Source organism: Pollachius pollachius (assembly GCF_949987615.1).
Source record: "Pollachius pollachius genome assembly, chromosome: 3".
NCBI lineage: Eukaryota > Metazoa > Chordata > Actinopteri > Gadiformes > Gadidae > Pollachius > Pollachius pollachius.
Window position 1 is genome coordinate 21214145 of NC_136936.1, and position 13068 is coordinate 21227212.

Sequence of the window (13068 nt, forward strand, 5' to 3'; positions counted from 1 at the left end):
TGTGTGTGTGTGTGTGTGTGTGTGTGTGTGTGTGTGTGTGTGTGTGTGTGTGTGTGCGTGCGTGCGTGCGTGCGTGCGTGCGTGCGTGCGTGCGTGCGTGCGTGCGTGCGTGCGTGCGTGCGTGCGTGCGTGCGTGCGTGCGTGCGTGCGTGCGTGCGTGCGTGCGTGCGTGCGTGCGTGCGTGCGTGCGTGCGTGCGTGCGTGCGTGCGTGCGTGCGTGCGTGCGAGAGTGAGAGAGTGAGATAATCAATCAACTGCGGGTTAAAGGAGGTGCCTGGACCTGCAACAGCGGACACACTCCTCTCTCTAAGTGTAAACATGGTCCTGTGTTCGGACACATGAACAGGCTACTGTTGGCCCCCGGGCCACTAATTCTGATGTACTGTTGTTTATAGAGACATATCTGAGTTTTTATTGGTTCTTTTCTTATGTTGATTTGTTTGGTTGTGCTCTTTCTCTTCGTGAGCACTCTGCACCGTACAAAGCCTTTTTAACGTGTACAGAAGGGATACATATGTACAAAAAAAGTTAACCCAAACGGTTGAGTCTGAACCTTCAAGGAAACCCAGTTAACTACCCGTGTAGGTGGCTACTCTGTACATTTTAGGCTGTCCTCCCTCCGTTGTATTCCACAACTGGTCACCAGAGATGATCTTTTCTAGACAGAGCATGTGTGCCCAGTATGCATTATCTCCCTGTAATACCTATAGGATTATGATCGCATGTACCCTGTCTCATCTTGCTGTTTTCCAGTTTGAGCTGAATGCGTTTTTATAAGGACCTGTTTTTGACACTCTAACCTTTACCCCAAGAAAACACATGATACGTTCAAATCAAAAGGAATATCTGGTTTTGCAGTCTTACCTTTTCTGATTGTACTCTCTGCATTAGATTTAGTATTTGGTTACTCTTTAAATGATCATAAAGATGCAGCTACTTCCACATCCCTATTATTTTTTTAGAAAGAAATGTCAATGTTCTGTTTGCAATTAAAGAAAATACAAAACAGTGCTTTCTTCTTCATTTAATGCTTTCATTGTGACAAATGAAATTATTATTGCAGAAGGTGGGACTAAATGAATAAATGTAATTATATGTTGTGTTTGATTTGTGTTTAGTTTGCTTTGTCAAAGTTGCATTACCACTTTGGTGAACTTTGGCATGATCTTTTTAAAGAGGATACTTTTTCCTAAGGCCTCTGTTGGAAAAAGTTTAAGAAAAGTGGTGTAACTTTTGTTGATGAAGTGGTACTCATCCACTTCAAACTGCCCCTAAAACCAACAAATAATTATACTCTGCTTCAGAGTAGAGACCTTTTAATGAGCTTATTTAAGTTGTCATTTCTCGTGTTGAGCATCTCATACCATTACTTTCAGTGTTGTTGTGACCAGATTCAGCAGACTGCTGAGCTCTGTATGAAGCAGCTCCAGCAGGGGACAGCAGAGGACCACAGGCCACGCTCATTTAATTGTTAAAGGTCCCATGGCATGACAATTTCAATTCATGAGGTTTTTTTAACCTTAATATGAGTTCCCTCAGCCTGTCTATGGTCCCCCAGTAGCTAGAAATGACGTTAGGTGTAGATGCGCCGATTTTGAATTTTTCTCCGCATGTCGTCATACGAGGACATGTTACCTCCCCTTACTCTGCTTTGCCCAATGAGCTGCGAGCCCCAAATGTGTGTGTGTGTGTGTGTGTGTGTGTGTGTGTGTGTGAGAATACAAACACTGTAACGCAAGGGTTGTACACTTCATTGTTATTTGGGTTACCGTTCTGCTGTTGGTGTCATGGCGCATAACACGTCGGGTTTTCTGACGTCTCTGGTATTTCCACGACAAGACTAGTTGGGGTTATCTCAGCCATGGTTGAGAAGGAATTGGGGGAAAGGAACTTTGTCTTTGACTCCCTGACACCAAAACGGCGCGTTTGGGGAAAGCTCAATGTGCGACTGGCTCGTAGTGGATGTAATTCTGCACCACGGCTGAAATTCGGGAACGTTTTCAAATACTGTGTTATTGGCCCACTAATATCTATATTAAAGCATCAAGAAAGTAGCATGCCATAGGACCTTTAACAACTCTGTAACTCATATAGCTGAACAACATTGTTCCATTAGTGCATATTGGCAGTAGATAATAGCAATTTAGATAGCAGAAGTAAATGTTTCTACAATAATCAAGTAAATTGTGTGTATATCTTAAATACACATTACATGCCTTCTATATAAATTCTTGAAATTTTTTCATAAAAAGTGTTTGAACCCAGAGAGGGCATTTGCGTCCATATTTACGACTTAACCTAAATCTTTGGAACTATGCATTAAATTGAGATTTTGGATCAGGATCAATACATAGCCCTCCCAAATAACCCTTCTCATAAACCTTCAATTCTACACCTAAACTATATTCAAGATTTGGTTTTCCGTTGTTTTTTTTTTGCATGTGTTCTACTAGTCCTAAAACTCTTTCAGTAGATGTGCAAGTAGTGTGGCAGTAGGACCACAGGACAAACCTGGAGAGTGAGGGCCAGACGAGGGCCTGCAGTGGGCTGTGCCTCCTCCACCAGGCCACTGTGGACTGTTTACACCTGTGACCAAAACTGGGTTCAGTACGAGACCACTGATGACACAGCACGCAGATTAAGGGTGGAAGGATGAACAAACAGAACGATGACAAATTGAATGGGCCATTGAATTGATCTGCAACATAGAAGATGTCAATGAAAAAGAAAAGTGATAATACATTCAAATTGTAACATAATGAAAGATCACACATACTATGGCAGTAAATACAACATGTCTTAATCAAATACCAAAAACACAGTATCAAAACAAGTACTTATTACCTCTTAAGGTTGTTCTGCTGGCACCTCAGTAACCATCACATGATCAGCTGTCCAATGCCCGGAGGGAGGCTGAGGAACGTTATATAGGCCCTAACCCCTCACCTGGAACTATTAATTTAGTCTGGGCTACCTTTTTGAAGTTATTTACAATATATTTCATATATATATATATCAGTAATATATAATCAGTAATCAGTAACATCAACAATGTAATGTGTTCTTCTTAACACCACAAAATATACAAAAAACATATATCAACCAGCATTTGGTTTGAACCGGTCATTCAGCTCATTCAGGGTATAAACTAGGAAAACATGTTCTGATTGGTCAGTAATTTGGAAATGGTGAGAATACTTTGTTGAAGCTATTGAATAAATGCGATGGTAGTCCATTGAGCTTATTGTCACATTGATAGTAGACCACTCCGTCCTCTGAATAAGTATAATATGTATGGGAATGGATGTTTATACCACATGGGCTATCATTTCAACAGTATGTGGACAATACCTTATTCAATGTGTGTCGTTTCATCTGCTCCGGCATTTTTATTAGTTATTATTCATGTTGTATTTAAGTAGTAGGCTTTCAGAAACAGTGAAATACAAGCTATTTATTTTCCCAACCCCTACGGAAAACTTTTGAAACCAATCAAATCAATGATTTAATGCTAGCAATTGTAAGCCTTGTGTAAATGACCAGCAGGTCAGGCTTGCTTCCAGCTGGTCTGGGACCAGCCAGGCTATGCCCAGAACCACAAGTTAGAGCTAGAATATGGGTGGCGAGGTGGACAGAGCTCTCTCCAGATGCTCCCTGCTGAACAACACCTTCTCGGGGTGAGCCTAGAGGACTGGGCCCCCTAGAAGACGGACACAGGACATTCACTCATGTTGGCACCCAGAGGTTTTAGCTTTTCATACTGAGTTGTTGTTTGAGCTGTTGGTGGAAGTCAGAGTTGGGGTGCTGAGGGGTTTGTATAATAACGTCATATTATTCATTGATGTATAACTCTAAATGGCCAACTTACAAACCGGTTGAAGACAGTTATACACTAAATCAGATAGTAAACCTGAACACTAACATGCTTTATGGTACAGCATGGTAACATATTCACTGATGGACAGCTCACACAGAATATAGATAAATTGTTGACTGAGCCACAGCCACGCAGTACGGGTAGCAATAGAACAAGTCACTTGAAATTTATATCAGGCACACTGATGGAATGCAGGGAGGACCGAATTGGAAATGAGAAGTAGGAGATGTGTCCTTTGGCAGACCAAAATAACATTACATGACTGTGGGTTTTGCTGTTTGGCTTTGGAGCCTTTATAGAATGAGTTAGATTAAATTTTTTGAGACCTACTGTAACTCTGCGTTTTGCGCATCAGATCCATAGAAAATACATAGAATGTTCTACATTGAAATCAAATGTGATACAAACAACAGGGTGGAATTCATCTATTTAACGAAAAACATTTTATGGACAGCCTCTCTCAAAACCTTTTTTACTGATTAGTTTGGTAAACTTTCTTGCCTTTTTTGCCCTTTTTTGCCCAGTTAAAGCCCTCCGCCATTAAGGGGTGCCCCCGCAGTACCCCCACTTCTAGCGTCCCTGCCCCTACACATTATTTTTATCCATGATAAGGTTGTTAATGGTGTTAAGCATGATTATAACAACAATGAAGGATGACTTATTTTACAGTAAAATAATTTAATGGATTTTTGAATGGATGTATTAACACTACTTATGTGTATCATTAACAGATCAATACTCAGTATTAGATCACTAATACATCAGCATGTAGACATCTTGTTGCAAAATGTGGAGAGTGGAGAGCTGGTCAGCAGCAGTAGGCAGCAGAAGGCAGTTGACCTGCTGCCTGTCGTCACTCTCACCCAGGGGAAGCAGAGGACGCAGGTCCTGGAGGATGGGAGGGACTCTGGGCTGACCTGAGAGCAGAGCAGCAGTACGACAAGTCAACTGGGAGCTTCCAGCGCTAATGCAGGGGGATCCAGGCTCTTCCAAGTACATTGATTTTATCTGTTGGTCAACGGTTATCTGATTATCTATAACTCATTTTTAAGGATGTTAGCTTACAGTGCTCACTAAACACTTTTAATTACTGAAACAACTTTTAACAATCATATTCTAAACGTGAATAAAATAACATTATATTACATATAATATTCCCTACCCATATAGCTACACTAGCTAACACTTGTTCATGATCGATAAAACAGAAATAAACATGAATAGAATGGATGTCAGACCAATCAAACGTTGTCAGTTGTGGGGAACGCAATTGTCAGTATTTGAATTAGCCACTGAGAAACCAGTTCTCTGCAGGAGGTGTTAGGAACAACCAGGGACGGGATCTGGAGCTGCCTCAACCTTAGAGCAGGATCAACCTGTAGGCCTCACGGAATCACTTAAATTGTCTGTGATATGCCAACGGAATTTGCTCCAATGCAAGTTAATGACACTCAAATTCCGTGGCACACACACAGATCCCCGTTTCAACGACCGAGTCAACCTGGTCTCACAGGGATCCGTGAAATGACCATATATATATGGATGAAATTCATATTGACGGTATGGCGCTATATCCCTATTCTCGTCAATGCACCCATATTTAATTGAATAGACCATTTTCGTTGCTTCAAGGAGGTCTGTTGGTCTCCGTATATAATAAATAAATGAATAAATAAATATATATAGTGAAATAAATAAATATCTACAAATATGTATGTGTGTATATATATATATATACACACATACATCTTAATACATATAGGCCTATATATTTATTTATTTATTTTGTTGCTTCGAGGAGGTCTGGTGGTCTCCGTATATAATAAATAAATATAAATATATATAAATATGTATGTATATATATGCATACATTATATTTATAATAATTTATTAAATTATTTAAAATGCAGCGTTCTTTTGTGATTGTTGCGGCCAAAAATCCTTGATTATGCGGCACGTTTTCTTAAAAAATGCGATGAAATATGCGGCATATTTCTAATATGAAATTGTGGGAACTTGCAAAAATTGCAGCTTCATAACGTTCCCATGGCAACAGGGGGAAATGGCTCCTCTTGTGTGAAGTAAACGCAACATTTTTCAACTTTCTGCTAAGATATATGTGACTTTTTTGCAACAAAAATGCGGGGATTATGAAATCAGGCAAGCCCCGCATATTTTGCGCGGAAATCGGCAATTTGTGCGGTGAAAGTGCGGCATATTTGAAAAAATGCGGCCACTGCATGAATATGCAGACTTTGGCTGACTATGCATTGAATTATGCGATCGCATAATCATGTTTTTCTGGAGGGACGCTACATGGTCTACTTATAATATTATAACTAAATAATTGTATTTTTATTTATATAGGTATATTATATTTTAATATCGAATTAATTCAATATTAAACCAATGCATTTCAATCGGGAGATTATTTTCTTCAGAAGGGGGGACAGGCTGCGCAGGATTCATCAAAGCAACAATCCTATGGTGGTTGCCATCGACTGCCCCCTTCCACCCACTTCTTTACGACCTAGGGCCATTATTTAATTTTCTGTAACATCCACGCATATATCCTGCATTTAATACATGTTCATGTTATATGCACAATATTCTGAACAAACCCCCGAACATATTGATTCTAGATTCATATGATAGGAGTGGGACGCTGTGATGAGGAACATTAATGTACACAATGTATGCACCATTCATGTTGCAAACAACTTCATGAGTTCAAACATCTCCGCTCCAAACCACGTAAACAACGTTAAGGGCGGCAACTGAGCTGCCATCAATTGTGTTGTTTTTGTCGTATACTAGGGTCCGCTGGAAATAGAAGGAAACCTTGGAATATCTTTTCATTTAACGCAGTTTAGACTTGTAATTAATAAGTTACTTTTGTATTGAATTTGACTCGTTTTCTTTTTAAATCGCTGTCTGGTGTCTAGTTCCGTCACTCTGAGAGATACGCATGGACATATTTTGTAGTGACACAGGCCTATAACCTATTAGTGAAAGCAAAACACCAAGCTCATTGATTTAACGAGGCAGGGTTATTTTAAACAATTAATTAAGTTATCATGTGTGAGAGGTCATTCCTCTTCCTGAGTGTGCTTTCTATTTATGTCTAGTGTACCCCTACTGTCCACAAGCAACCCTTCCCCCCCTCCCCACATGGATATGGAGAATTGTTGCCACGTCCCAGTGGTGGTGGTGTCATATCTATGAAAGAGGGAATTCAAATATACTACAATGATCAATTAGGAGGCCGAAGCCCTAAAGGAAGTGATGCAATAGGTGACTGAGTCAAGGACATTAACAAGTAAGCTATAGACCTGGAATCTCTTTTATATCAAAGAGGGTGTCATAGGACGCGTACGATTATCACTTGGGGGGCTCCAGCCCTAAAGGAAAGGCTCACACAGCATCATCAAATGTTCCATTGAAACGCATTGGCAACAAGCCGTTGCTAGAAATTAATCTAAATTAGTTGACAAGAGATAGAATATTGTCCATTAGACCTTCAACCAGGGTGTATCTTGGGACTACTCTTTGAAAATTGGGGGTACCTGGAAAAAAGACAGCCCTTAACCCTAACCCTAACCCAAAACCTCCCAGTTATGGCCCTAGAATAAAGTAGTCAGGATTCAGGGCGGTAGGACCTTCCTATCTCAAAAACTTTCCACCACATTCTGAACCACTAGGTCTTGCAGGCAACACTTCTGAGAGGCTTTGTCCAAAAAAACTGTCCATTTTGAAAAAAAATAATTCTGTAAGGGTTAGAACTCCAAATCTCATATATGTCGTTCTCGGGACCCTGGGAAATGTGCGTATACATTTTGGCATCTCTGGCAATCTTGAAAAGGCGGAAAAAGGGGCGCCAGACCAGTTTCTGGTCCCCATTTTTGGTGGGATGGAGGTGTAAATTTGTGCCTTAAGGTGTGTAGATACAGCTGGCCTGTGGACACGTTTTTGAAGTCTGGGGTCAAAAGGTCGAAAGGAGCCGGCACCACGCCCCTTATGAGATAACAAAAAGTTAATGTTAATTTCTCTCATATTTTTTTTGTCATTGTTAAAAAGAGGCCTGATTCTCAGATATGCATGTTGGATGGCTAGGGTGTAGGTCTGGGAAGAACTTCAGGTTATAATCTTGCAAGCGAGCCGCTGGGTGAGGTGCAATGAAATGGAGCACTTGCTGAGTCATTTCTTGTAGGGCTGGAATCCCTAAGTTGATGATCGTATGCGTCCTTTGAGACCCCCGTTGATATAAAAGAGACCCCAGTTCTATAGCTTACTTGTTACTGTCCTTGACTCAGAAGTTACCTATTGCATCAATTCATTTAGGGCTTCAGCCTCCTAATTGATCATTGTTGTATATTTGAATGCCCTCTTTCATATATATGATACCACCACCACTGGGGCGTGGCAACAATTCTCCATATCCATATGGGGAGGGGAGGGGTGCTTGTGGACAGTAGGGGTACACTAGATATAAATAGGAAGCTTGCAATGGGCATTTCAATCACCAGAAATAGTCAATGCACACTCAGGGGAAGGAATGACCTCTCAAACATGATATCTTAATGAATTATTTCAAATAACCCCGCCTAATTAAATCAGTGAGCTTGATGTTTTGCTTTCACGAATATGTTATAGGCTGTGTCACTACCAAATATGTCCGTGTGCATCTCTCAGAGTGACGTAACTAGCCACCAGACAGTGATTAAAAAAAATGAGTCACGTTGATTACAAAAGTTACTTATTGATTACAAGTCTAAACTGTGGAAAATTGAAAGATATGGGGGGCAGTCAATGGCAACCACCATAGCAACCATGACAGTCACGTGACGTGGATGCAGGCCTATTGAAAATAATAGGCCAAAAAAACGTAGGCGTCTCACATGTTAAGAGCCGTTATTGTAATGTTATTTCCGCTGTGGGCAGTTTTACTAAAATCTGATGTGAGACTGGGTTTAAGTTTCGGTTTTTGAGGGGGTCTGCTGAAAAATTTGATGAATCGGATTGTTGTTTTGACGAATCCTGCGCAGCCCGCCCTCCCCTCTGAAGTCGAAAATAATCTCCCGATTGAAATGCATTGGTTTAATAGGCCTATGGAATTCATTAAATATTAAAATATACATTATCGATAAATAAATATACAATTATTTAGTTATATTATAAGTAAAATGCAGCCTCTGCTGGCTCACAACTGGATCGTCTCGTTGTCTCGGTATACGCTTTAGGCCTATAAGTTAATGATATTTAAATTATTATAAGCAAGTAGTCTTTATTTTCTTGGCGTTATCATTACATCCTTTCTCGTTACATCTGTACAAATTATTGTTATAACGAGAACTGTATCTGACCATTGACCATCCTCTCAGAAATTCTATGAATGGAATTCATATTGACGGTATGGCACTATATCCCAATTCTCGCCCACCAATATTGAATTTAATAGACCACTTTCGTTGCATCGAGGAGTTCTGGTGGCCTCCGTATATAATGAAATAAATAAATAAATAAATAAATATATGTATGTATGTATCTACATATATATATATGTAGATACATATATATACCTATTCATATATATATTTATTATATACGGAGACCACAAGACCTCCTCAAATCAACAAAATAAATAAATGAATATATAGGCCTATATATGTATACATATGTATGTGTGTATATATATAAATACACATACATATTTATAGATATTGCATTATTTCATTTTTTTTTTTTTTTAAATTTATTATATACAGAGACCACCAGACCTCCTCGAAGCAACGAAAATGGTCTATTAAATTCAAGATGGGTGCATGGGCGAGAATAGGGATATAGTGCCATACTGTTCATATGAATTTCATTCATATATATATATATATATATATATATATATATATACAGGGTGCGATTTGTGAAAAAACCAGAGGGGGGGATAATTTTGAGAAACATTTTAAATGTTTCAAAATGAAGACGGACCCTGTGTATTTTGGTTGTTAATTATTACGATGTAATGGTGAAAATACTTTGGGTGGGGGGGATAATTTTTATCCCCACCGAGGATAAAAATAATTCAGCAGAGGGTAGGACGTGTAAACCAGAGGGGGGGATAATCCCCACCATCCCCACCGGCAAATCGCACCCTGTATATATGTATGGTCATTTCACGGATCCCTGTGAGACCAGGTTGACTCGGTCGTTAAAACGGGGATCTGTGTGTGTGCCACGGAATATGAGTGTCTTTAACTTGCATTGGAGCAAATTCTGTTTGCATATCACAGACAAATTAATTTATTCTGTGAGGCCGCCACAGATTTTGAGTTAAGGGCCCGTGGTTGACTCGGTCGTTGAGACGGGGATCTGTGTGTGTGCCTAGTGTCATGAATGTCATTAACTTGCATTGGAGCAAAATACGTGGCCATATCACGGAAATTGGCATGTTTCCGTGAGGATTCCACAGATTTTGAGTTAAGTGTCCATGGTCATTTCACGGATTCCTGTGAGACCAGGTTGAGCAGGATGTATGGCTGGTGGAGCTAGAATCCAGTGGCCCTCCAAGACGCCCGGATCACCAACCACATTCACATTAATTTCATCCCACCAACACCTTTCTTTTATGGCATGTTCTATCTTGAGTTTTTCTTCACGGCCCTTGTTGAACAAGTGTCATGGAGAGGGTGATTGATCAACTTAATGTTCCGTCTTATCAAAGGGACAGAAGCTTTTAAATTAATCTAGGTTCGTCATCCTCCTCCTCTGCCAGGATCTCCTGTGGGGTTCCTCATGGTTCCATTGCGGGCCCTATTCTGGGCTCCCTATACATGTTTTCCCTTGGCCTATCTTTCTCAAATACATTATCTCCTTCAATTACTCAGTTAACGATTCAATGTGTTTCTTCCTCAAAAACCCATGAATCAATGTCCCTTAAAAATTCTTAGCAATTGTGTTGCTAACATCAAAAGCTGGCTTCAGCTTCCTACAACTTAATGAGAGCAAATTAGAATATTTGGCCCTCTGCTCTCACAAACAACATGTCATCATTGTCTACATTTTCTTTGATTGTTCTTTGTGCAGTACCATAGTCAACCAACTGTTGTTTTTAAATTTGTTACATAAATAAACTTGAATTTGAACTTGAATGCATGAATCTAGCATTTGAATTGCAAAATGTGTCATTGTGCTCTCGGATCAGAAGAGAAAGAGAGATCAGATAGAAAATGTAAATATATCTTGGTTAATCCCTGCGTACCCTTTATGTAACAGCTGCATTTCTATCAAGGATAATTATAACATGATTGAGACACCAAGAGTCATCAAAAACATTACACATTTAAAAAAAATCTCTATATATAATTATAATAAAGTTTGCCAGAGGCATTGGTTTTTGTTAAATGGCACTTTATTAACAAGACACTAGCTTTCTGTTTTTTTTTTTTTTTCAAATGGTTTCTTGGTCCTGGCAACCCTTATTATGACGGTTGGACACATGATGCTGTTCATATAATCAACAGCTGATGCAGCTGGTACAGGATATTCAACAGATGCAGCTGTTGAATATCCTGTACCCCCTAGCCAATCAACATCTGTCATGCCATTTAACTTTAAACTATAATCCCTATGTCACAGGACACTGCTAGCTCGAATCAGACTTTATTCGGCCTCAAAGAATATAAAAAATATATAATGCAAATTAACTGATTTACTTTTCAGTTTCCAACTCTATGTATTTGACAAAAAATATGTTAAATATGGTTAAAGATGTTACTTGGTGCTATAAGAGCTTCATAGAGACACCCAGCTAGTATGGCAGTGTCCGCAGCCCCCCTTTAAGATTGGACCAGCCTTTGAGGACATTGTTTTCTGCTCAAGCAGGGAGCCACAGATAGACGTGTGCCTCCTTACGCTCAGATCTGTGTCCAAAGGCTGTTCAGAGGAAAACGTCATGTTCTCGGGGACACCAATGGAGGTCAGGGGTACAAAACGAACGCCGCGAGGATTGCATGTTGCACGTGTTCCTTTTGTACCACGGACAATCGTTATTCTGGGAAGGTGAATGGAAGAAGACGTCGAGCTGTTATACGGTTGAATCGCCCTCAGGTGCTTATGTGTTCAACCTCTTGTCAGCTTGCTGGCATTGGTTGTGTTTCCTAGGGCACACCACTGTTAACACACATGCAGAACCTCAGCACCCCAGCCCACCTGTTAGATACCAAAGCACTTTGTAAACATGGTTTTAAAATGTGCCATACAAATAAAGTGTATTATTGTTATTATTTATTATTATTATTAGTCATGATTGTAATTAAAACAGCACAGGGACAACAGATATATTTTAAACAGTAATAAAACAACAGCATTTCGTCAAAATGACGAATAGTTTATGCAAACATAAACAGACAGTAAGTTAATACACAGGTGTTCTCTGGAAAACAGTGCTTAGCTTCATGGGAAGCTGTCATCGCCAGTTTTAGGAAGCATGATGACAAAAAACATGTGTGTTTGGTGAGGGGTGTGTGTGTGTTTGTGTGTGTGTGTGTGCATGTGTGTGTGTGTGTGTGTGTGTGTGTGGGTGTGTGTTTGTTTGCAGGGGGTGGGGGTTTGGGGGGAGGGGCTAGTTGGTACATCATGTAGCTTGGCGTCAAGCCCCAGCTTGTCTCGTTTACCTCTCCAGGAGAGTCGTTCATTCTTAGAGATATGCAGGACCCCCTTCAGCAAGTCGTGGCTCGCTGCCATCACTACCACTATTTGAGTGTTTGGAGGAATGCCATTGTTTCTCCCAGTAGGCCTACCTCCAGGCGCTTCACGTATCCGGTCTGCCTTAAAGCATACGACACATTGACCATTGCTGTATACAAATATGCTTGCATATGTAGTTTTATCTCCTGTCTACTACTCCTACTCCACTTTCATCTGGCGTGCCTGTTACGTCAAGATAAGATTATCAGCTTGGTCCATTGCCTCGAAAAACCTCGGTGGTGGTACTTTTTTTTCTCATGTGACTCTAATAAGCTGATAGTTGTTGGCTCTGTGTTAACGTCACTAGCTGCCACCTCGTCGGACCCCCCAGCTTCTCTCTCTCTCTCTCTCTCTCTCTCTCTCTCTCTCTCTCTCTCTCTCTCTCTCTCTCTCTCTGCATCCCCCAGCTATCCCTCTAACTACGCCGTCACTTTTGCCGGCGGAGGAAC